The sequence below is a fragment of the Adiantum capillus-veneris genome, chromosome 11 (genome assembly GCF_014529385.1).
Source record: "Adiantum capillus-veneris isolate H3 chromosome 11, ASM1452938v2, whole genome shotgun sequence".
Classification (NCBI taxonomy): Eukaryota; Viridiplantae; Streptophyta; class Polypodiopsida; order Polypodiales; family Pteridaceae; genus Adiantum; species Adiantum capillus-veneris.
The window spans coordinates 26373322-26395635 of NC_140941.1; the positions used below are offsets into that span (position 1 = coordinate 26373322).

Here is a 22314-nt window from a genome sequence, read left to right on the forward strand (position 1 = left end):
AACACGAAGGAAGAGATCACAAAAAGTACAAAGTCAGACCCCAGTTCAAAGACCAACATAGGGACTGGTGATGACCCCGTATATATGAACGACGCTGAGGAGAACTTTGATTCAGATGAAACCAGGGAGACCAAAACAACCAGTAGGAAAGAAACCAACAAGGAAGATCATCATGGGCCACAATGGCCAGGACCCAAGAAGAAGATAGGAACTTACCCAAACCCTACAGAGGAGATCGAGCGAGACAAGCAAATAAGGAGTTTTATAGAAGAGTCCCAAAGGGATCTAGAGCCAGCACCTAAGTCCATAGGCCACTAGCCATACCTAGTGTTATCCACCAAGAAGAAAGTGACTTTAAGTCATGGGAAAGTGGGCGTACTCCCTTCTTGTTGGAGAGAATGTTTACAGAGGGATTACCTGGCCATATTAAAGAAATGGAGATCCCATCTTTCCCACGTCAAGAGACTGAAGCCCAAAATGTGTCGTTAAATATTGCCAAATTGATGGATTTCATGGCTTCAGAAGTTAGAACCACCATTATGTCCAAACGATATGGAGACCCGGAGCTATTCTTAGCTCTTCGATCTTTTCTCAATGGAGAACTGAAAGTCGGGCTACCAGGGAGGTGCCAATAGAGGAGGAACACTTAGATCCACAACCCAACCTAGATGAGCACTCTGTTGTTGAAATACATGTTAACAAGTTGGGACAATACTTTGAAGGCTATGAATTCAATGCGACCATACCAATCACTACCAAGTGATTAACTGTGAAGGGAATCCTTGATGGTGGTGCTGGGGTTAGCATTGTGACTAAAAGTTTTTGGGAAACTATGGGAAGACCTCACCTTGGGACCACAAACATAGTGGTAAAGATGGACTATTGTTAAGCCTATTGGGATGCTAGAAAGTCTCAAGATCAAGGTCTTTCGACACAAATTAAGGAATACCTTCATTGTCATGGATTTATCCAAGCACACTATGTCATCTGAGATGATCTTAGGTCGTCCTTTCATGAGGGAAGCAAAAATGGTGCATGACTGGTTCAAAAACCATGTCTACTTGCAGTTCCAAGATTCTGTCATTCGAGTGGATCTTGTAATCGGTCGAGCACATCCTCTAGGAAACAGATTTATAATTGATCACAGTTCACTCAGTCCCATTGCAGTATTGTTACACATGTAAAATGGACACTGATGTTGGGGAAAATTCTCCTTATATGGATGTTCTACCTGGGATGACCAAGTCTGACAATGTGGATTGGGTCCACCTAGTAGAAACCATAGACACTTGGGGCAATAGGGGGACGACCTGGGGGTAACACTTGAGGGGATGAAATGCCACAACTTGTACCCTTAAATATGATAGGAGCAATGCATATAGCTTATGATGAAGGCTTGACTGACATTGGAACCAGTAGTGTCTCACATGACTATAGCCTACATGATTTGGAGTCAAAATCATCAATTGAAATCAACTCTGAGGACAAAGAATCCGAGTTAAATCATGGTGCAAATGCGGGGCCAAACCACACTGAGCCCAGTGGTACCCAAGGTGACAATCTATCCAAGAGAGCAGAAGACACAAGTAGCAATTCATCTAGTGACCCTTCACTAGAGATCGATCGTAATAAAAAATTACAAAGAAGAGTAAGAGATATAAGAGGTGATGTTATCGAGCAAATGTGCGTGCTAGAACAAATGAAAAGAAATCTACCGTAGAATCGATTAATTATATAGGGGCATGTGATGCTTATCGAAAGTTGGTAGATAACTGGGATAAATACCTTCAAAGCGTTATGTGGTGTAGTCCACAACCCATTGACATCGCACAGCTAGAGGCTATAGAGAAGCCAAAGTTGAGCCGTATCATAAGGAAACGACAAAATCGAGAGTTAGCCCAACAACAAAAGGAAGCAAAAGTGAAATCACAGTCCACAAAACAACAGACTTACACCCTGCACCCGATCATTTCAAATCCTACACCACGAAGGAGCGTAAAATTGTGTATACAAAGGCTCAAAGGAAACCTATCAATGGAAGCAATGGAGTCTATGACAGTCCAACGGTAGTTAAGGAAATTAGAGTTAGCATACCCAAGAGAGGAGTCCAAACCTGTCTTCATTGTTCAAGATCTGACAGAGACTGAGGAGTATGTACTTAAAGAACTTCCTAAGGGATTCAAGGATATATTTTCTTGGACATATCATGATATGAAAGGTGTTCCACCTTTTGTGGTGCAACACACAATCCCCATGAATAGCATGGCTAAACCAGTCCAGCAACGACTCTACCCAATGAATCCTAAGTATGCAAAGATTGTTCAAGAAGAGATTAAAAAGCTTGTCAAATGTGAATTCATATACCCTATTGAGCACTCAGAATGGGTGTCTCCAATAGGTATTGTGCCAAAAAAGAACGGGAAACTCAGAGTGTGTGTGGATCTCAAGAAGGTCAATGCCGCCACTAGGAGGGACCATTACCCCTTGCCATATTCAGAACATGTGCTTGAAAGAGTTGCAGGGAAGGAAGCTTATAGCTTTTTAGATGGGTACTCTGGATACAATCAAATCACAATTGCACTAGACGACTAAGCTAAAACGACTTTTATAATCGAATTCGGGGTGTTCCCATTTCGTGTTATGGATTTTGGCTTAACCAATGCTCCTGCTACCTTCCAAAGATTAATAAACAATGCTTTTAAGGGAGTTTTGCAAAGCTTTCTTAGATGATCTTTGTGTTTATTCTTCTTGGAAAGAACATCTATCATGTTTACGAAAAGTGTTTGAGAAGCAGATTGTATCTCATCTCCTTAAACCCTTTTAAATGACAATTTTGGGTTAAACATGGAGTCATTTTAGGACATATAGTGTCCAAAAATGGGATTTCCACAGATGAGAGAAAAATTAAAGCCATTGCTGATTTGCCACCACCTACAAAATATAAAGGAGTTCAAAGGTTCATGGACCATGTTGGTTATTATCGGCAGTTTATTTTAAACTTTGCCGAGATAGCTCATTCATTGTACAAACTTCTTATTGAGTTCCACTGGAACGCGGAGTGTGACCATGCTTATGAGTCATTGAAAAAGACCTTGACGAGCGCTCCCATTCTACGAGTGCTTGATTGGAATGTAATTTTCCATGTGCATATCGATGCATCGAGCTTTGCTATTGGGTGTGTTCTAGGTCAACCAAGAGAACATAAATTGGACTACCCCATTAGCTTTGCAAGTCCTCAATTAAATGATGCTGAGAGAAACTACACCACTACAAAAAGGGAAGGTTTAGCTATGATTTACGCAGTGAAGAAATTTTGCTACTACCCAAGTTTGTTTTCTATGTTGAACATCAGCATTGTTGTCTCTAGTAAATAAACCTTGTTCCACGGGAAGAATTACACGATGGTTGTTGATTCTTCTTGAGTTTGATTTTACTATTGTGGTGAGACCTGGTAAAAGACATGTCATGGCGGATCATTTGTCTCACATACCCAATGGTTAAGCCCTTACTAGAGTCAATGATGAATTTCCCGATACTTCCCTATTCCTAGTCGAAACCATGCCTGGTGTTAAAAGAATGTGAATGTTATTCTCTAATTGCAAGAACTCTCTACAAGCTAGGGAAGGAGGATATTCTTAGATGTTGTGCTCGTGAGGATGAGTATCTATACATACTGCAAGAATCCCACATGGGTATAGCCGAAGGACATTTCTCAAGGGAACTAACTGCTAGAAAGGTGTTGCAATCAGGCTATTGGTGGCCTACCTTATGCAAGGATGCATCACTTTTTGCAAAAGGATGTGATGAATGCCAATGTTACAAGATCACACAATGAAAGGATAAGATGCCCTTACATCCTGTTAAAGTGACTCAACCATTTGAAAAATGGGGTTTAGACTTTGTAGGCCCAATTAGTCCGGTAGCTCGTAACACTCAATCTCGATATATTATCATTGCCACTGACTATGTAACAAAGTGGGTGGAAGCCAGGGCGACATGTAAGGCTTATGCAAGGTCAACTGCCAAGTTTCTCATTGAGAACATTATTACAAGATTTGGTTGTCCCTTTGAAATTGTGAGTGACAATGGTACTCATTTTATAAATGGAGTAATAAAAGAACTCACTACAAACTTCATGATAGCTCACCATAAGTCTACACCGAATTACGCACAATCAAATGGCCAAGCTTCTCAATAAAATGGACGAGGCATTTTCAAGAGTTTTTGTGTGGAACTTTATTGAATGGTCAATGGGTGGTGCTTTGTGGGAAAGGTAGACGAGAACTTATCTGTTAGGCTACATTTGAGAGCACTAACAAGACCTTAATTTCTATCTTGACCAAAACAGTGGAAGCTCATCGCATAGATTGGGATTTGAAGTTGACATTAGCTCTATGGGCTTACCGTACTTCTTACAAAGTGGCTATTAATTCTACACCATTCAAAATGATATATGGCCAAGAAGCAGTTATGCCATGGGAGTTTGTAATTCCTAGTCTACACATAGCTTCACAAGAAGGTTGGGACAGTAACCCTTTAGTTGAGCGTTTATATATCCTTGAGAGGTTGGGAAAGGCAATTGGCTGTGCAAAATGCACTTGTGGAGAAAGATAGGAGAAAGAAATGGTTTGACCGTCATCTAAAGAACAAAGATATCAATGTTGGTGATAAAGTCCTTATGTATGGAGTGCGTAACAAGAAGAAAAAGTTGAAATATGCCGAAAAAGGACCATATAGAGTATGAAAAATCACCCCACCAGGTACAATTCGTGTGGAAACTCTTGATGGAGTTAAAACCATTGGATTCCTCAAAGGGAGTAAATTTAAAAGATAATATGATCATTTAAGCCAAGAGGAGCTACATGCCATCCATCAAAAAAAGGCAGCCAAGGCACAAGCAAAATTAAAGAAGATACAAGCTCAAGCTGAGGCAGAGTGACAACAACTTATAAGACGCCAACGAGAGGCCAACCTTGGAGTCACACATGCATTTCACATTGAGACAGAGGATGATTGGTTGGACTCTAACACACCTCTACGATACCCTATTGAGTTAAATAGCACCTATAAAAAAGTGTTATATAACGTCTTATTGGACACAGGTGCTAAATATAATTTGTTGTCATATGGAGTGTGGTGTCAGTTAAGAAAGCCATCTATATCTGAGAGTACTATCCAAGTCAAGGGTGTCAACAAGAAAAAAACTACGGTTTTTGGAATCTGGCACACTTTTGTTAGTTATGACAACGGGGTTGTACCTCAAGACGTTTTTGCCATGCCGACTGGACCTATGGAAGGCAATATTAACCTAGGACATGCGTGGATGATAGCCACCAAATGCACTATTGATTGGGGGATTGGGAGTGTCACAACACAGAAGCCAACTCTAATCCCTACCACCCGAGCCATAGTCCCTGAGATATTGCCTCTTGAGGAAATAAAATCCAAAACATTGCATGTCCAGGAGCTTGAATCATATGTCCCTATAGCCTAGAGCTTCAACTTCTGTAGTTGAAACAAAAAATGAGACACACAACCCATCGCAATATAACTAAGAAAACATACAAATGGGTCCCTGAAGCTTCTTTAGTGACAATTTTTAATGCTAAAAAACAAGAACCTTGTAAGAAACGCCCCACTCGCTCCCAGAAATGTAAGAAAACATTGTGGATTCTTAAACGACTATTAGAATCCCAAGGCTACTATCAAGAAAATAATCAAATCTGGGTGCCAAAACGTAAATTATGTTCTTACCTGTCACCTGACCCATGTGAGTCAAATCCTGTGACGATAAAGCCGATTGAAGATCATGGGAAAGGAAAGATCACAGAACACTATACACCTGATCTGGAGCTAGTGTGGGTACCCAAGCAAGAAAGGCTTGTTTTGCTCAGCTCAACCATGGAAAAAACAAATGAAACTTCTTTCTCTTCATGTAGTTCATATATGGAAATAGAAACTTCGACACAACCTCCACCTACCATTGTACATATCCATACAAACAAAAAAGAGTTTGCACCTTCCATTGTAAGTCCACCACCTACTACAACATTGCAAATAAAATCATGGGAGGGTACCTTACCACCCTTGCAACTAGATGAAATGCCTAGGGGGGTCGAAAACTATTGGTCAAAGTCTTCACCCATAGCAACTTGGAACAATTGGTTTCAAAAGGTGATGACATCATTCCAAAAGGTATGATCTACCCAAGGAAGGGGAGAGTGTTTGCTGATATCCATCATTCACTTGCTCCCCTCTTAACCTTCCTCCTTAACCTCTCAATCTCCCAATCTTAGGGAATGTATATATAAAGCCTTATACTCACAAAAACAAAAATTAAAAAGTAAAAGAGCAGGAGCCACCAAACAACAATTTGGAAACTTACAAGTTCTATATATGACACAAAATCATAAAAACACATTATGCACAAGGACACGACCTTTTGACACGACCCTTCTAATATTTGCACTCTAACCATCATCTATCTGTGTGTACAGATATGGCTAGTACGCTAGAGTCATCCATTCCTACCTTGGGTGAGAGGTACCCTCTTTACTTTTCACAAGTGTTTCACATAGTCTACCCGGTGCTTGCATGTGAATGGGATTTGGTAGATACGCTAGCATGTGAGAGGAATTTCGAGGAGTTAGAATGGTTGATACGTCTCTTGACCACGACTGATCTATACTTAGTAGAGGACGTCTCTCCGATTGCACAAGCTTACCCTCTTGAACAAGATGACTATAGATGCTTAGTGACGTTCTTAGTGAAGATTTGTGCCTCTAATGATGAGGAAGAGTTACATGAATACACGAATGGCACATATGATCTCACGGATGATGACTTTGTTTTTCTTGACGATGACGAGGATAGCGGTTTAGCCTTAGGGTTACCTCTCCATCTCTAGAATATCTTGTTCCCTTGACTCTCTAGGTGGGGGTGCAAATAATTAAGTTAGGGTTCCTTATGTTGTTTGATTGTGTTCAAGAAAGGTTGGTGCCTCTTCCCACTGATGTGCTTCCTTGAGGTATTCCTTGTGTTTTCTAGTGTATACAAGAATGTGTTGCTGTTGTTAGAATTTGGAACTTCATGGAATCTTTCTCTTGTCCACTCTTCAAATTAGGCGCGATCATCAACACGAATAGGTGTTTCTTGACCATTAGCATTGCCCCTTGTCTTTGTTTTTGCATCCATGTTTGTCTGCTTTGAATGTGATTGCTAGCACAATATTTAGCACATTTGCTTAGATTAAACATTAGATCCTATATAATTTTTTGTCATAATCCCTTATCTAGGTTAAAGAATCAAGCAGTTTGACTAAGCTAGTTTGACCAAGTTAGGCGTTAGAGATCTTCTCCTAATACCATGGGAATGCCTTCAGAATAATCAATGGTTACTTTAGGCTCTTAATCCAATTTAGGTAGCATTGTGTGCAATGTACTAGGGCTTTCTAGTGGGCTTAGTCCCTATTGACCTTTAGCTTAAGTATTATAAAGGGAGTTTACTAGTGTGATGAGCCTGGGGAGGGTAATAGTGTTATATGACCCCCCAAAGTTACAAAATTAAAATGTTGAAAACGAACAAACAAAAAAATCAAAAGTGCCACAATGTAAAATCTTAAGCTGGAAGAGAAATCCCAGCTTGATTTGATACTTCACTCACATGTATTGCCTATGGTACTAGAGCCCTAGAGGTTCCCAGTGTGGGCACTTTTCCTTGAAAAGAAAAAAACCCAAGGCATACAAATAAGCACACACATCAAAATTGAATCAATGTGAAAAGACTTTGGGGGGTCAAAGAAAAGGGAATGAGTCAGGTGATGATTTCATGAGCAATTTCTTTTATCGTAGCTTCACTACAAGGTCTTTTAGGTATAGCCTCTAGTCAGTCTCCCCTCGGACATTAAATACTTGACCAGAGAAAGTTGAGAAGCTTGCCCATGGTATTAATAGTTGACCTCTAGTGCCTTTCGACCATTAGATTAGACACCCGGACTTGTTTATTTTTTTACCTTTATAATTGTTTATGCGTTTAATTATATTACAGTTTAATGTTTACCTCTAACAAATTGTTTAATATTCTGTTACTAATCAATTTGTGTGCCTACAACTGCATATGCTTTTTGATTGTATATCAGAATGCAGTCACTGTGCACCACTGTGGATGAACACAACGATGATGATGAAGCAAACATAGAAGGTGAAGAACTTCCAGCACGACCGCTTGACGAAGCAAATGAGAATGATGTCGATGAAGAAGAGCAAACCTACATAGAAGATGAAGAAGAGGATGAAGAGCTAGAAGAAGAGAATGATGATGAGGATGATCGTTTTGATCCCTATATTGCTGATTTGATGAACTGGGACTCCACATAGACCGCGTCATGGCTATGAAACTAGCAGATGATGATGTAGTGCATGATTAATTAAGGCCATGTTTTAATGCATCGTACAATGAGGATGTTGTAGCTAATGTCGATCACTTGCTTTTGTGAATGCTTTGTTAATGATCTTTTGCTAGCATACATTGTAGCACATTTGTTTGATCTCTTTCTCTCTCTCTCTATGTTTGTGTGTGTGTGTGTGTGTGTGTGTGTGTGTGTGTGTGTGTGTGTGTGTGTGTGTGTCTATGGCTTGTTCGTTTGTAGACGCGACGAGCAGCAACAAGGCGAGCTAAGGTGGGGTGGTCTTTCCAGAGGGATGAATTCACTAGGATGTATATGTGGGCGAGACGAGGGAGGATGGAAAAGGCATGCGCACGGGGGGGGGGGGGGGGGCTCACAAAGTACTAAGCTACCATAGAGGTTTGGAAGGGACCAAGGACATAAAAGTGTCATGTTACCATTCTAGTGTTAACGACTTTCTCTCCCTGTATCATCAACCATAGTATAAGTAAAAATAATCATATAATTTAGAAGAATACTTGTCTTTCATATACAGATACAGAAGATGGGGAATATCATCCAAGTTTATTATCAGGGTAAAGATAGTTTTTAGGAAAGGGTGTCCCTTATGCACAAAATTAGAGTACCATTGAAATTCTTTAAACAAGGTACTAAAATTAACAAAAAAAGGAAAAAAAAATAAGAATGTGACTCAAAATATGGTGATTTTGACCTCGACAATGCACTGGAAGGCCCAAAAACCCTAGGATCGACTCTTAAGCCGCCTCTTTTTTATGCTTCGAGAGGGAAAAACGGCAAAAAAAGCCTCGAAAAATGGTGCATCCTCTCTGGGAGAGTTTAGTGTATGTGGAGGCCCCACCGCATACACTAAATTTACACAAAGAGGACACAACATTTTTGGAGGCTTTTTTGTGGTTTTTTTGTCTTCGGGTGTCCAAAAGAGGGAAATTGGTGATTATCATCCAAGTTTATTATCAGGGTAAAGATTGCTTTTAGCAAAGGGTGTCCCTTATGCACAAAATTAGAGTACCCTTGAAATTCTTTAAACAAGGTACTAAAACTAACAAGAATTTTAAAAAATTAACAATGTGACTCAAAATATGGTGATTTTGACCTTGTCAGTGTGTCCGGAAGGACCAAAAACCCTAGGATCGACTCCTAAGTCGCCTCTTTTGGACACTCGGAGAGGGAAAAACGGCAAAAAAATCCTCCAAAAATGTTGTGTCGTCCTTGTGCGAATTTAGTCTGTGCAGAGGTGCCTCCGCAACCTCTCTGTCAAAAAGAAACTGTCCTTAGTTGCAAAGATAAGAATTTGCAAAGCATACTTGTCAAAACCGTGATTAGTATTTTGTGTCAAAAATATCACATAGTAAAAGAGAAATTTATGAAATTAAACAACAGTACTGCTTATGCTTGCCGTCATCCACATACTACCTATTTTAGTGTCCCATACCACTAGAATAAGCAATATATGTCATTACCTGATGAATCAGGACATCATCGGTCACATTCCTCATTCAATTTTCATAAATCTCAAGTCAAATTCTAGAAACATTGTCACGATAGAAAATCATGATATATCAAGTCCAAATGTCTGCCATCATATATACCCATGTCAAATCCAAATATTCTTCATTCTTTATACCCAGGTAACAAAACCATACAAGTGACAGTGGTAACCAACCAGTGCATCATGATTTTGTGATCAGTGTTGCCTAAATCGATGAATCTAAACCAATAAGACGTGTTGCCTAAATCGGTGAATCTGCATTTGGTATTGTTTAAAAATCATGAATCTATAGTTTGTTGTTGCGTTGTCTAAATTGACAATTTCGCACGGACAAGTGGTTAAAAAAAGTACAATTTAAATTTGTTAAAAAAGGACACTTAAAGTGTCCTGTTTTGGTACCAAACTAGTGCTAAAGCTCTCACAAAAGGGGAAAGGGGCACATATGTCACAATATGCTTCTAAATTGTTATTGGCTAAGCTTTGCAGGAGACAATGGGAAGCCAGCAAGAGTAATTGGGAGGAGGGCTCGACCGAGAGAGAGAGAGAGAGAGAGAGAGAGAGAGAGAGAGAGAGAGAGAGAGAGGTTGGAATTTTAGTCTATCTAATTTTTGCTACACACACACACAACTCATGTGTTGAGCAAGAACTCAATCTCCTTCTCCAAGCATTGAGAAGTAGAGGCCTACACCAACAACTCTTGGCTATGGAATGCAAATCCAACCAAGAGCCAAGCTTCAATGGCATGCTCAACTCCTCTACCATGCTAATTACTAAGATAAGCTATGCTATTAGAGTGATTATGTGAGGAGAATACTTCTTTCTCGTAAGATACATCTTCTTCTTCTCAATCTTTCCTCATTCCCTACTAGCTCTCACCATCTTTGAAGGTGTGTGAGGTCTTGGGACTGAGGCTAGGCCCAATAGGTGTGTTTTTCAAGCATAATTTGGTGCATGAAGATTCCATCTTCATTGCATCAGCGAGTTTTGTCAAGGAACACAAAGATTGTATTGTACAAAAGTCTCCTTTGATGGGAGAAGCTATAATACAAAGCCTTTTTGGAGGGGGGACCAGCTCCATGTAAATTCGGTTCCCAAATGTTGTCAGTTGTTATATTTCTCTCTCTTTTCAAGTATTGTCTATGTCAAACTAGTTAGGCGTAAATTGCTATGTTGCTTTCTCCAATAAAGTACTCTCTCTATGCTCATTATTCTTAATGGAATGCTCACTATGTTATCATTTTCTGCTACACATGAGTTACTAGTGCATTAAATGTAACATTGGTATTAGACCTATTGGTTTCTCTTTTCTTGGTCAAGAAGAGAGGTCCTCAAGCTTGCTACAAATTTTTGGTGTTATTAATTGCAAAAGAGTAAGTAGAATAGGGATTTTTCATCTTGAAGCATTCCTGCTTTATGCAGTTAACGGGGATACCGTCGAGAGCTATGGTCTTAATAATGGAGTCCTATGGGGCTTGCCTGTGGTTAAATGATTATTGAGCTGTCTTGGCTCTGTGAAACCCTCTCTTCTATTCCTTGCAGTTAATAACATTCGAGCCATGGGTATAGATGCTTGAATGCTTATCTTTGAAGGTACAGAGGAGTAGCAACTAGGTCTTGAAGTGCCAAAGTACAGGTAAAAATTTACATCTAACATTTGCTAGTATGGTTGACAAAGGAAAAGAGATTGAAATGAATGTTGATAGCTTTGACTTTGCTAATGAAAAAGCAACTAATGATGCCCCTATGCTTGTAAACTATCTTGTTTCCAGGCTTCAACAAGCCTTGGGCAATCCATCCCTCCAAGGTGAAGTGCTACAGCAATTGCGCACCCATGGTATTTTCCAAAATCCCCACCAAGAAGAGAGAGTACCTAGGAAGGCTTCTGGTGAGACTTCCAAAAGAGGACTCTCTCCAATAAGGGAAGAAGAGGAGGATCCATACAAAGGGCTCAAAAACTTACTACTCGGTGAGGCATCTCCCTCCCAAAGGAGAACCCAAGTTTCAACGATAGAGCCCCCACCAAAAGAATGAGAAAGAAGCGAGTCTCCTGCCACCTCAACGGAGATGGCTCCACGAAGACGGTGGGCAAAACACTCTCCAACACCCCCTAAACGGAGAAGACCATCGCATAATCCTCTTCACCATAATTCAAAGAGGGAAGAGAGAAAACAAGAGAAGAAAAAGGCAAGAAAGAGGTCACCCTCTTCTCCATCTTCCTCATCCTCTTCCTCTTCTGAAGAAAGTGATGGTGCAAAAAGGAGGAACAAGGAAAGAAAAAGGCGAGAAAGGGGTCACCCTCTTCTCCATCTTCCTCATCATCTTCCTCTTCTGAAGAAAGTGATGCTGCAGCTCTCAAACCACCCAAGAGAAGAGGCCATAGGAAACCCTATGCCGCCTAAAAAAGGTTGTCCAAGCTCAAAAATTTCAAAGAGGGAGGAAAGAACATCTCTTTCCTTACCTACGATGGCACCTTTGGTACTGCAGACAAAGTCCTGGGTCTTTATCCAACAATTCGATGCGGCGTCTGGAGATGAGGACTTCACGGAGTCCTCTAAGCTACGTCATGTAGCTATGCATTTTCAAAAGTCCGCAAGGCAATGGTGGTCTAGCCTATGAGAAAACGGTGAAGCTCCACGAACATGGAAATTATAGAGCACTAAATAGGATCAACTATCAAGAATAGGTTTCCCGTTCCACGGGTAGAAGACTTATGTGATAAGCTACAGAGGTCGGCCTACTTCAGTAGGATTGACCTAAAAAGTGGCTACCATCAAATAAGGATAGTTGATCAAGACATTGTAAAGATCACATTTTGCACTACGTTTGATCTTTGCGAGTACAATGTCATGCCTTTTGGCTTGACCAATACACCAACCACATTTAACCGCATGATGGAGAAGCTATTCAGGCCTCACCGAAGCTTTACTGGAGTGTTCTTTCATGATATAATCATCTACTCTAATTCATTAGACGAACACAAGCAACACCTCCAGGTAATATTTCAAGTTTTATGAGAGAATAAACTTTGTATTAATCGAAAGAAAAGTGATTTTTTCTTACAAGAGATTTAATATTTAGGTCACATTATCTCTCAAGATGGCATCCAAATGGATCCATCAAAGTTAGAGGTAATAAAATGATGGCCTAATCCGAGGAATCTGCATGAACTAAGAAGCTTTATAGGCATGTGTGCATACTATAGACGCTTCATAGAAAAGTTCTCACAAATTGCGGGACCATTACATGACCTAACAAAGAAAAACGTTAGGTATATATGATCCACCAAGGAGAACAATGCTTTTGAAAAGCTTAAAGAGGAGCTTATATCTCAACCTGTGCTTACACTACCGGATCTCTCAAAGTCATTTGAGGTCCAATGTGACGCTTGTGGTGATTGCCTTGGAGTTGTTTTGCTCCAAGAAGGGCACGCCATAGCCTACGAAAATCGAAGGATTGACCCTGTTGAACAAGCTCTAGGTATATATGAGAAGGAACTCTTAGCAGTTGTACATGCTCGAGACTCGTGGAAGCACTATTTATTGCGGACTCCTTTTATTCTGCGAACGGATCACCAAAGCCTTAAGTACTTCATGATGTAGACCAAGCTCTCCGACATAACAAATGAGGTGGGCAAATTTCCTTTCGCAATTCCATTTTCATATTGCTCACATTGCTGGTAAGCATAATCAAGTAGCTGATACACTCTCAAGACGACTGAGAGTGAATGTGGTATCCATAGCAACTCACAATGATCTATCTTCTATGATAGATGAGTACACTATCAATCCCAATTTTAAAGATGTGATTTCGGCCCTTGCACTAGGGAAGAAGGAAGAACCATTTTACCTTACAAGATGGTTATCTTCTCTATGGCAACAGACTATGCGTTACTAACTCACTACGTGAGAAAGTAATGTATGAATCCCATGCTCCTCCTTATGCGGGGCATAGAGGGATTCAATCTACCCTAAAAGGGATAGAAACATACTTCTATTGGCCTGCCATGAACGCAAACATACAAGAGTATTTATCAAAATGTGTGGTATGTCAAAAGACAAAGTTTGATAGGGGAAAAGAAACCTGTACTGCTTCAACCTTTGCCAATCTCTAATTCACCATGGTGTTGGCGTATAAAGCCCAATGTGGTCGCCCAGGTAAGTGGGCGGGCCGCCAGGTATGTACACATATTCTTTTGTAAAAACCTAATAAGAACTCACTATGCTCTACACATTACAGTAGAGCGAGTTCACCATATCGTCGTGCTCTTCTTCTCGCACTCTCTCTCGCGTCGCACTTCCGCTCGTACTCCTTCAACTGGTATCAGAGCTCAGATCGAGGCTCGGGGTAGCACTGCAGGAGGCTAGAGTCACCAGCTCAGATTGGAGTGAAATTCGACAGGCAAAGACACGGCTGAGACCACGTAGTCGAAAATGGCCTGCGCAGAACTTTGTCGAAGCCGAACGGTGACCGAGATGACCTCAGAATGTAATCAATGACCTCTCTAAAAATGTAATCAATGTAACCGAGCAGCCGAACGTTTCTTTGTGGCATAGCCGGTTAGGACATATGTCCAAGAAGGGAATGGAAATCTTGTCTCGTTCTGGTTATTTGCCTGGCTTTTCATTTAATGATTTTGAATTCTGTGAACATTGTCTGTATGGTAAGCAAACACAGTAGCCACATAAGCATAGAAGCAGTAGAAGAGATACACAGTTGGCACTTGTTCATAGTGATTTGTGTGGACCTATGCCTAACCTATCTCTAGGGGGAGCTTCTTACTTTATGACATTTATAGATGATTACTCGAGGAAAGTATGGGTTTACTTTCTCAAGCACAAGGATGAAGCGTTTAGTGTTTTCAAAACGTTTGTGACACTTGTGGAGAATCATAGTGGTAAGAAGCTTAAATGCTTACGCACTGACAATGGTGGAGAGTATGTTTCAAAGGCCTTTCAGGACTTTTGTGAGTCAAAAGGTATAAAACGTGAACTTAATGCTCCTTACAATCCTCCTCAAAATGGTGTTGCTGAGAGGATGAATAGGACCATACAAGAGAAGGTCATAAGTATGTTGTCTAATGCACAGCTGCCAAATGGGTTTTGGGCTGAAGCTGTATCAACAGCTGTTTATCTTGTAAATAGATCTCCTAGCAAGGTTTTGCAAAAGGATTCAGTGCTAGAGATGGTATGGTCAGGCAAAATGCCCTCATACAAGCATCTCAGAGTCTTTGGTTGTGAGGCATATACTCACGTTCCAAAGGAATTTAGGAACAAACTTGAGCCAAAGAGTAGAAAGTGCATCTTTCTAGGCTATGGTAATTCTGGTGAGATGGGGTACAGACTTTGGGATCCCGAATCCAGAAAGGTTGTCCGCAGCAATGATGTTCACTTTAATGAATCCAAATATCATTCTAAACCAGAGAGGGTTGAGGAGATTAGAAGAGTTGTCTTCCAAGAGGATGGACCTGCACGTGCAAGACAAAATGTCAGGGCTCAAGAGGAGCAAGGACAGGATAGAGTGGAACCACAGGTTGTGGCTGAGCCTGAGCCACCTATTGTGCGTAGATCTGGACGTGTCATGCGACCTCCTGATAGGTTTGTTCCATCTATGAACTATGTCACGTTGACTGATTGCAATGAGCCTTCATATTACAAGGAAGCAGTGCAAATGAAGGACTCCGGGAATTGGCAATTGGCCATGCAGTCAGAGATGACAGCTCTGCATAAAAACAAGACATGGAAGCTAGTTAAATTACCACAGGGCAAAAAGGCTCTACCTTGTAAATGGGTTTACAGGTATAAGATCACCGCTCATGATAGTCAGCCAGAGTACAAAGCAAGGCTTGTTGCCAAGGGCTTTAAGCAAGAACAAGGCATTGACTTTGATGAAGTCTTCTCTCCGGTGGTCAAGATGACTACATTGAGATGCTTTCTTGCATTGGTTGCCATATTAGATTTGGTGTTGCACCAAATGGATGTCAAGACAACGTTCTTGCATGGTGATTTAGATGTGGAAATTTACATGCAGCAGCCAGAAGGGTTTGTTGAGAAAGGCAAGGAAGATTGGGTATGCCAGTTGTTAAAGAGTCTTTATGGCTTAAAACAATCACCGAGGGCATGGTACCATAAATTCCACAAGTTTATGCTTTCTCAAGGCTACAAACGTAGTGAGTTCGATCACTGTCTATATACAAAGAAGGCTAAGGATGGTAGTTGGCTGATCCTTATTTTGTATGTGGATGACATGTTGATTGCTGGCAAGCACTTGGAAGAAATTTCAGCTTTGAAGTCAAAGATGGCAAAATCGTTTGACATGAAAGACATGGGTGAGGCAAGTCATATCCTTGGTATGCGCATTGAGAGAGACAGATCAAAGAAGTTGATTTGGTTATCTCAAACAGAGTATATTGACAAGGTTTTGCAACGTTTCAATATGGAGAAGGGAAAGGCACTGAGTGTTCCATTGCCACCATATGTGAAACTTAGCAAACAAGATTGTCCCGTGTCTGAGGAAGAACATGCTGAAATGGATAAGATTCCATATGCGTCTGCAGTGGGTAGTTTGATGTATGCAATGATTGCTACTCGCCCAGACATTGCATTTGCAGTGGGAGTAGTAAGTCGATACATGTCAAACCCAGGCAAGAAACATTGGGAGGTAGTGAAAGGAATATTGAGATACCTGAAAGATACAAAGAGTATGCGTATATGCTATGGGAGTCAAGAGCTAAGTGTAAAGGGTTTTACAGACTCAGATTATGCAGGTGACTTAGACAACCGAAGGTCTACGTCAGGGTATGTCTTTACATTGGCTGGTGGAGCAGTATCATGGCGTTCTAGATTACAAGATTGTGTTACTCAGTCTACTACAGAGGATGAATATGTTGCAGCATCAGAGGCATGCAAAGAATCAATTTGGCTTAATCGACTAGTAACAGATTTGGGAATCAAAGAAGAGATGCCTGTGTTATATTGTGATAGTCAAAGTGCTATACAATTGGCTCGCAATCCAGTTTATCACTCAAAGACAAAGCATGTGGATGTGAAGTATCATTTCATCAGGGAAATGCTCGAGGATAAGCAACTTCAGCTTGTCAAAGTTCACACCACAGAAAATCGTGCTGATCTACTAACAAAAGGACTTCCCTCAGAGAGCTTTGCGCATTTTCGCAAGCAGTTAGGTGTCGGGTAGTACATCACTTCTCTACATCTCTTGTATATTAGCTTGTATGGTAGCTTCTCTCACACTTAAAGTACCACATTGGACTTTAAGTGGGAGGTTGTTGGGGTATGAAGCCCAATGTGGTCGCCCAGGTAAGTGGGCGGGCCGCCAGGTATGTACACATATTCTTTTGTAAAAACCTAATAAGAACTCACTATGCTCTACACATTACAGTAGAGCGAGTTCACCATATCGTCGTGCTCTTCTTCTCGCACTCTCTCTCGCGTCGCACTTCCACTCGTACTCCTTCACATGGGAGAGAATATTCATGGATTTTATCTTTGGATTGCCCAAGTCTATCCATGGGAATACAAGAATATGGATGATAGTGGACAAGTTTAGCAAACAATCACATTTTATACCTGTCAAAAAGACTATCAAGGCCCATCAAATGGCAACCCTCTTGATATCCCAAATCTTCAAGTGCCATGGCTTGCCTATGTCCATAATGTCGGATAGAGATCTTAGAATGAACAGTAATTTTTGGAAGGGTCTCTTTGAAAATTTAGGTACAAGCTAAACTTCTTTTAGTCCTATCACACGCAAACGGATGGCCAAAGTGAAGTAGCTAACCTAACAATTACTAATCTACTAAAAGCTTACGTCACAGAAGTAGATCAAAAGTCCCAATGGGAGAAGTACCTACCTTTAGTGGAGTATGCTTACAATAATATTGTACATACTTTCATGGGAAAAGCACCTTTTGAGGTCATTGAGGATAGATCAAAAAGTCCCCTGCTACTTAAGGTACATGGAAGATCTTCGCTGCAGATGAATATAGGCGAGACCTACAAGAATCTTTCCAAAAGATTAAGGATGCTATTTCCATCTCTTAGCAAAGGCAAAAAGCTATTGCTGATAAGCACAAAAGAGCTCTAGCCTTTAAAGAAAATGATTGGGTCTTGCTTAAGTTTCCCAAGGCTCACTTAAGGCACACGACAGACAAGAATCCTACAGGACACCAAAAATACTATTCTAAGTTAGCAAAAAGGTAATATGGTCCCTTTCAGATTCTTATGCCGATCAATGAGATGGCCTATCAACTCAAGTTGCCCAACCATTGGCTCATACACAATGCTTTCCATGCCAGCCTACTAAAGCCTTACAAAGGGAGCTACCTCAAGAAGCTACCATTGAAGACCCACCGGAGATTGATGACCAAGAAGAGGTGGTGCAGCCTGAGTCCATTCTCCGACATGAAGACAAGGTATTGAGAGATGGTAAGACTATCCAACGATATCTTATCAAGTTTAAAAGTTATCCTTTTGAAGATGCTAGATGGATGCAAGGCATACAATTAAAGGATACCCTAAACCTTGTCAGTGCTTACAATGATTCCCTAGAGTAAGCAAATGTAAATATGTATAAATGAACAAAGTTTTTGTCTTATAAGACTCTCTTTTTCTTTATTGTGCACAAATGTTAATAAGTATGCATGCTTATGATCATGTTTGTGGAGACAATGTCTCCTGAACACCAAGTAGAGCTTGTCACTCTACTATGGAAGATTGATACGGACTAATGTGCAGACATGCTTGCGGTAACTAAGGCTCTCAAGCACCAAATCGACTAGTCATCCATTTTGGAACGGTGTCGTAGGGTAAAATAGGGATCCTCTACTTGCTAGCAAACAGACTAATGACTAGGCTTTATCTTCTCTACCATATAGTCGAGGACGACTATGATTTCAAGAGAGAGGCAATGTCATAAAAACTAATATCTAATTCTCCCAAATGATTTGTTCATGTTAATTTGATCATTTAATATGGGGAGGTACCAGGGGAGTAAAAGCTAGAATATTGGTAAGGCTGCCATACCGGTCTCGGCAGGGATCCAAAGGAGGGAAAATAAGGATCCAAAGGGGGACAGTCTCTAAAAGAGCAATGTGCATCAATGGAGCTTAAAAGACCTAAGGTTTAGCTCCATTAAGACTTCCATAGGCTAAAGTTCTTAAATCTAATTAAATTGTCCAATGGCCAATAGTGGGGAAAATTGGATGGTTATGGGAAGACTAAAAATTCTTCCCACATCCCTAGGAAGGAGGGGGCAAGCCCTAGTGGTAGGGGAAGAGAGAAACACACACACACACACACACACACACACACACACACACACACACACACACACACACACACACACACACACACACACACACACACACACATCCCCTCAAATCCTATTGGATGGCCATAGAGGTGGATCGATGAGAATTAGGCTAGAGCAAAATTAGTCTAATCAATTGAAAAATGCTTGATAAAAGAACCAATAGAAATTAATCTCCCTAGAAAACTATTGGACAGTCTACCAAGGGGTCCAATGAGCATCCAACAACCCAATGGCTTGCTTGATTCCTATTGGCCAGAAGACTAAAAGGTCCAATGAGAGTTTAAATAAATTATTTTAATTACCTAAATCTCTCACAAAAGGGGAAAGAGGGACACATGTCAGAAGGGTATCAATCATGTTTCTAAATTGTTATTGGCTAAGCTTTGTAGGAGCCAATGGGAAGCCATCAACAGTAATTGGGAGGAGGGGTTGATCGAGAGAGAGAGAGGGGTTGGCATTTTAGTCTATCTAATTTTTGTTACACACACACACACACACACACACACACACACACACACACACACACACACACACACAACTCATGTGTTGAGCAAGAACTCCATCTCCTTCTCCAAGCATTGAGAAGTAGAGGCCTACACCAACAAATCTTGGCTATGGAATGCAAATCCAACCAAGAGCCAAGCTTCAATGGCATGCTCATCTCCTCTACCATGCTAATTACTAAGCTAAGCTATGCTATTAGAGTGATTATGTGAGGAGAATACTTCTTTCTCTTAAGATACATCTTCTTCTTCTCAATCTTTCCTCATTCCGTGCTAGCTCTCATTATCTTTGAAGGTGTGTGAGGTCTTGGGACTGAGGCTAGGCCCACTAGGTGTGTTTTTCAAGCATAATTTGGTGCATGAAGCTTCCATCTTCATTTCACCAACGAGTTTTGTCAAGGAACACAAAGATTGTATTGTACAAAAGTCTCCTTTGATGGGAAAGCTATAATACAAAGTCTTTTTGGAGGGGGGACCGGCTTCATGTCAATCCGGTCCTCAATTGTTGTCAATTGTTCTATTTCTCTCTCTTTTCAAGTATTGTCTATGCCAAACTAGTTAGGTGTAAATTGCTATGTTGCTTTCTCCAATGAAGTACTCTCTCTATGCTCATTTGGAACTTATTCTTAATGGAATGTTCACTATGTGATCATTTTTCGCTACACACAAGTTACTAGTGCATTAAATGTTACAGAGAGTTGCCTTTCAGTTGGCAGTGCAGGTGAAAATTTGAAGTGACGCCAGTTCTCCACCAGTTGTGGTAAATATTGCATGCTGCCATAGGTCGAGCTGACACTGCTTCCGTCCCGATTTGGCTGCATATCATGGTCGTTGTCGATGTTGTTTGCTGGTGTGGTTACGACATGTCGCGATGGGCATTGCCATTGACATCAAATCATGGCGTGTCATTGCCATGGGTATCACAGGCACACCTCGCCACACGTTGTCGAGGAGCTATTGTGACAATCCTGTAGTTGAGTTGGTTAGAGTGTTGGTCTTGCATGTTGTGCCCTGCCCATGCAATCGAGTGGTTGCATTTGCACTTCGAGTGCACTTGGTCAAGCGGCTACTATTGATCGAAAGGTTCGTATGTGAGCTAGAGAGGGGTTGGGCAAGGGGGTGAAACCGGACGGCTCAGGCCGGTGCTCGTGACATGACGAATGGCTTTCAATAGGCTGCTGGTAGTGCAGACCAGCGATGACAAGCCATAGGAGCTTGAGTGTTTACGCTCTTGTCGGCCCCTATTGCTACTCTGTCTTGATTTCTCGGCTTGTAGGTAATTTAATGTTCCGAACAGGCAGTGCAAAGACGACATGCCGATATCTCAAATTTTGAGATGGTCTCTTTGGGTAGTTTCCCATGGTGATCACATCGGCGCATCATATGTGGTAGACCTCTTGGGTTTGTTCTCATGACATTTAAGATATTCATCGTATTTACTTCTATTTCATCTTTATGGATCAATTCTTATGATGAAAAAAGTAATTTTTCTTTTACTTCTCTCTCTCTCTCTCTCTCTCTCTCTCTCTCTCTCTCCTTATTTACAAGGCTATGCAAAACTTCTCGGTCTAGCTTCTCCTTCCCTTGTACCTTCTCACTCGCGCCAAACTCTTCATTCCTTCCTAGTATGATCGTTTATGTATATGCTACTCGTAATGTGATCAAATGCACACAAATTGATTGTAAATATATTTACTATATCAACATTATATATATACTGATTACTCTCTATAAGTAGTTAATCTCTCTATTATGTTATTTATATAGCTATATCTAGCTATGAAGCGGCAATCAAACATATACAAATCAAGCATAAACTTTTAATGTCAGTAATAAGACATAACATTAACGATTAGGCAAAAAGAGAAAGAAAGATGATGCAACACTTAGCTTTGATTCCCCATATTTGTGATTGTCAGAACTCTCAAGTGTGTGACCTTGGCTCTGATGCAAGAGTATTTATCCTTAATTATCTAGAGATTTTGAAATTTTACAGAAATTATGTTCATCAAGAAGTAATAAAACAATAAAATTAGATGAAGCAAAACAAAATTGTGTAATTGCACTTAGCTTTTTGATTATTGAAATCTTCAATTGTTTGAGTGTAGCCCGCGCTTTGATACCACTGGTACAAACGAGAGCGTGGAGAGCCTTGCAAATATCAAGAATAACATAATACAATCCATGAAACACACAAATATGCTTACTTGGCAAATCCCGTCGCACATAATCAACGTCGTATGTGAACATAGAGCGACAGAGAGAGAGAGATAGAGTAAGCGAGAATGCAGGCGCACCTCCTAGAGTGGAGTGTTGCGCCGGCACGACGAGAGAGAAAACATTGGGTGCAATCTTCTCCCGTGCAAGAGTGACCATTTCCCTCTTGCACGTATTTACTTTATAGATTTTTTGAATAGTCAACGTGAGTACAAACTGGTCGGTCAGTCATATGACCAAAGCTCATAAAAGAGCATTTGAATAATAAAATGCACATAAAATATATATCCATTCGTATAGACCTAATTCGATCAAACCTTTTCCACATATCAACTGCAATAAATACCAAAATA

At 40.7% G+C, this 22314-nt stretch overlaps 1 pseudogene; it reads left to right on the forward strand.

The window, feature by feature from the left end:
• Positions 1-8138: 8138 nt before the first annotated feature.
• On the forward strand, positions 8139-8425 carry LOC147447021 (uncharacterized; annotated as a pseudogene).
• Positions 8426-22314: the final 13889 nt, after the last annotated feature.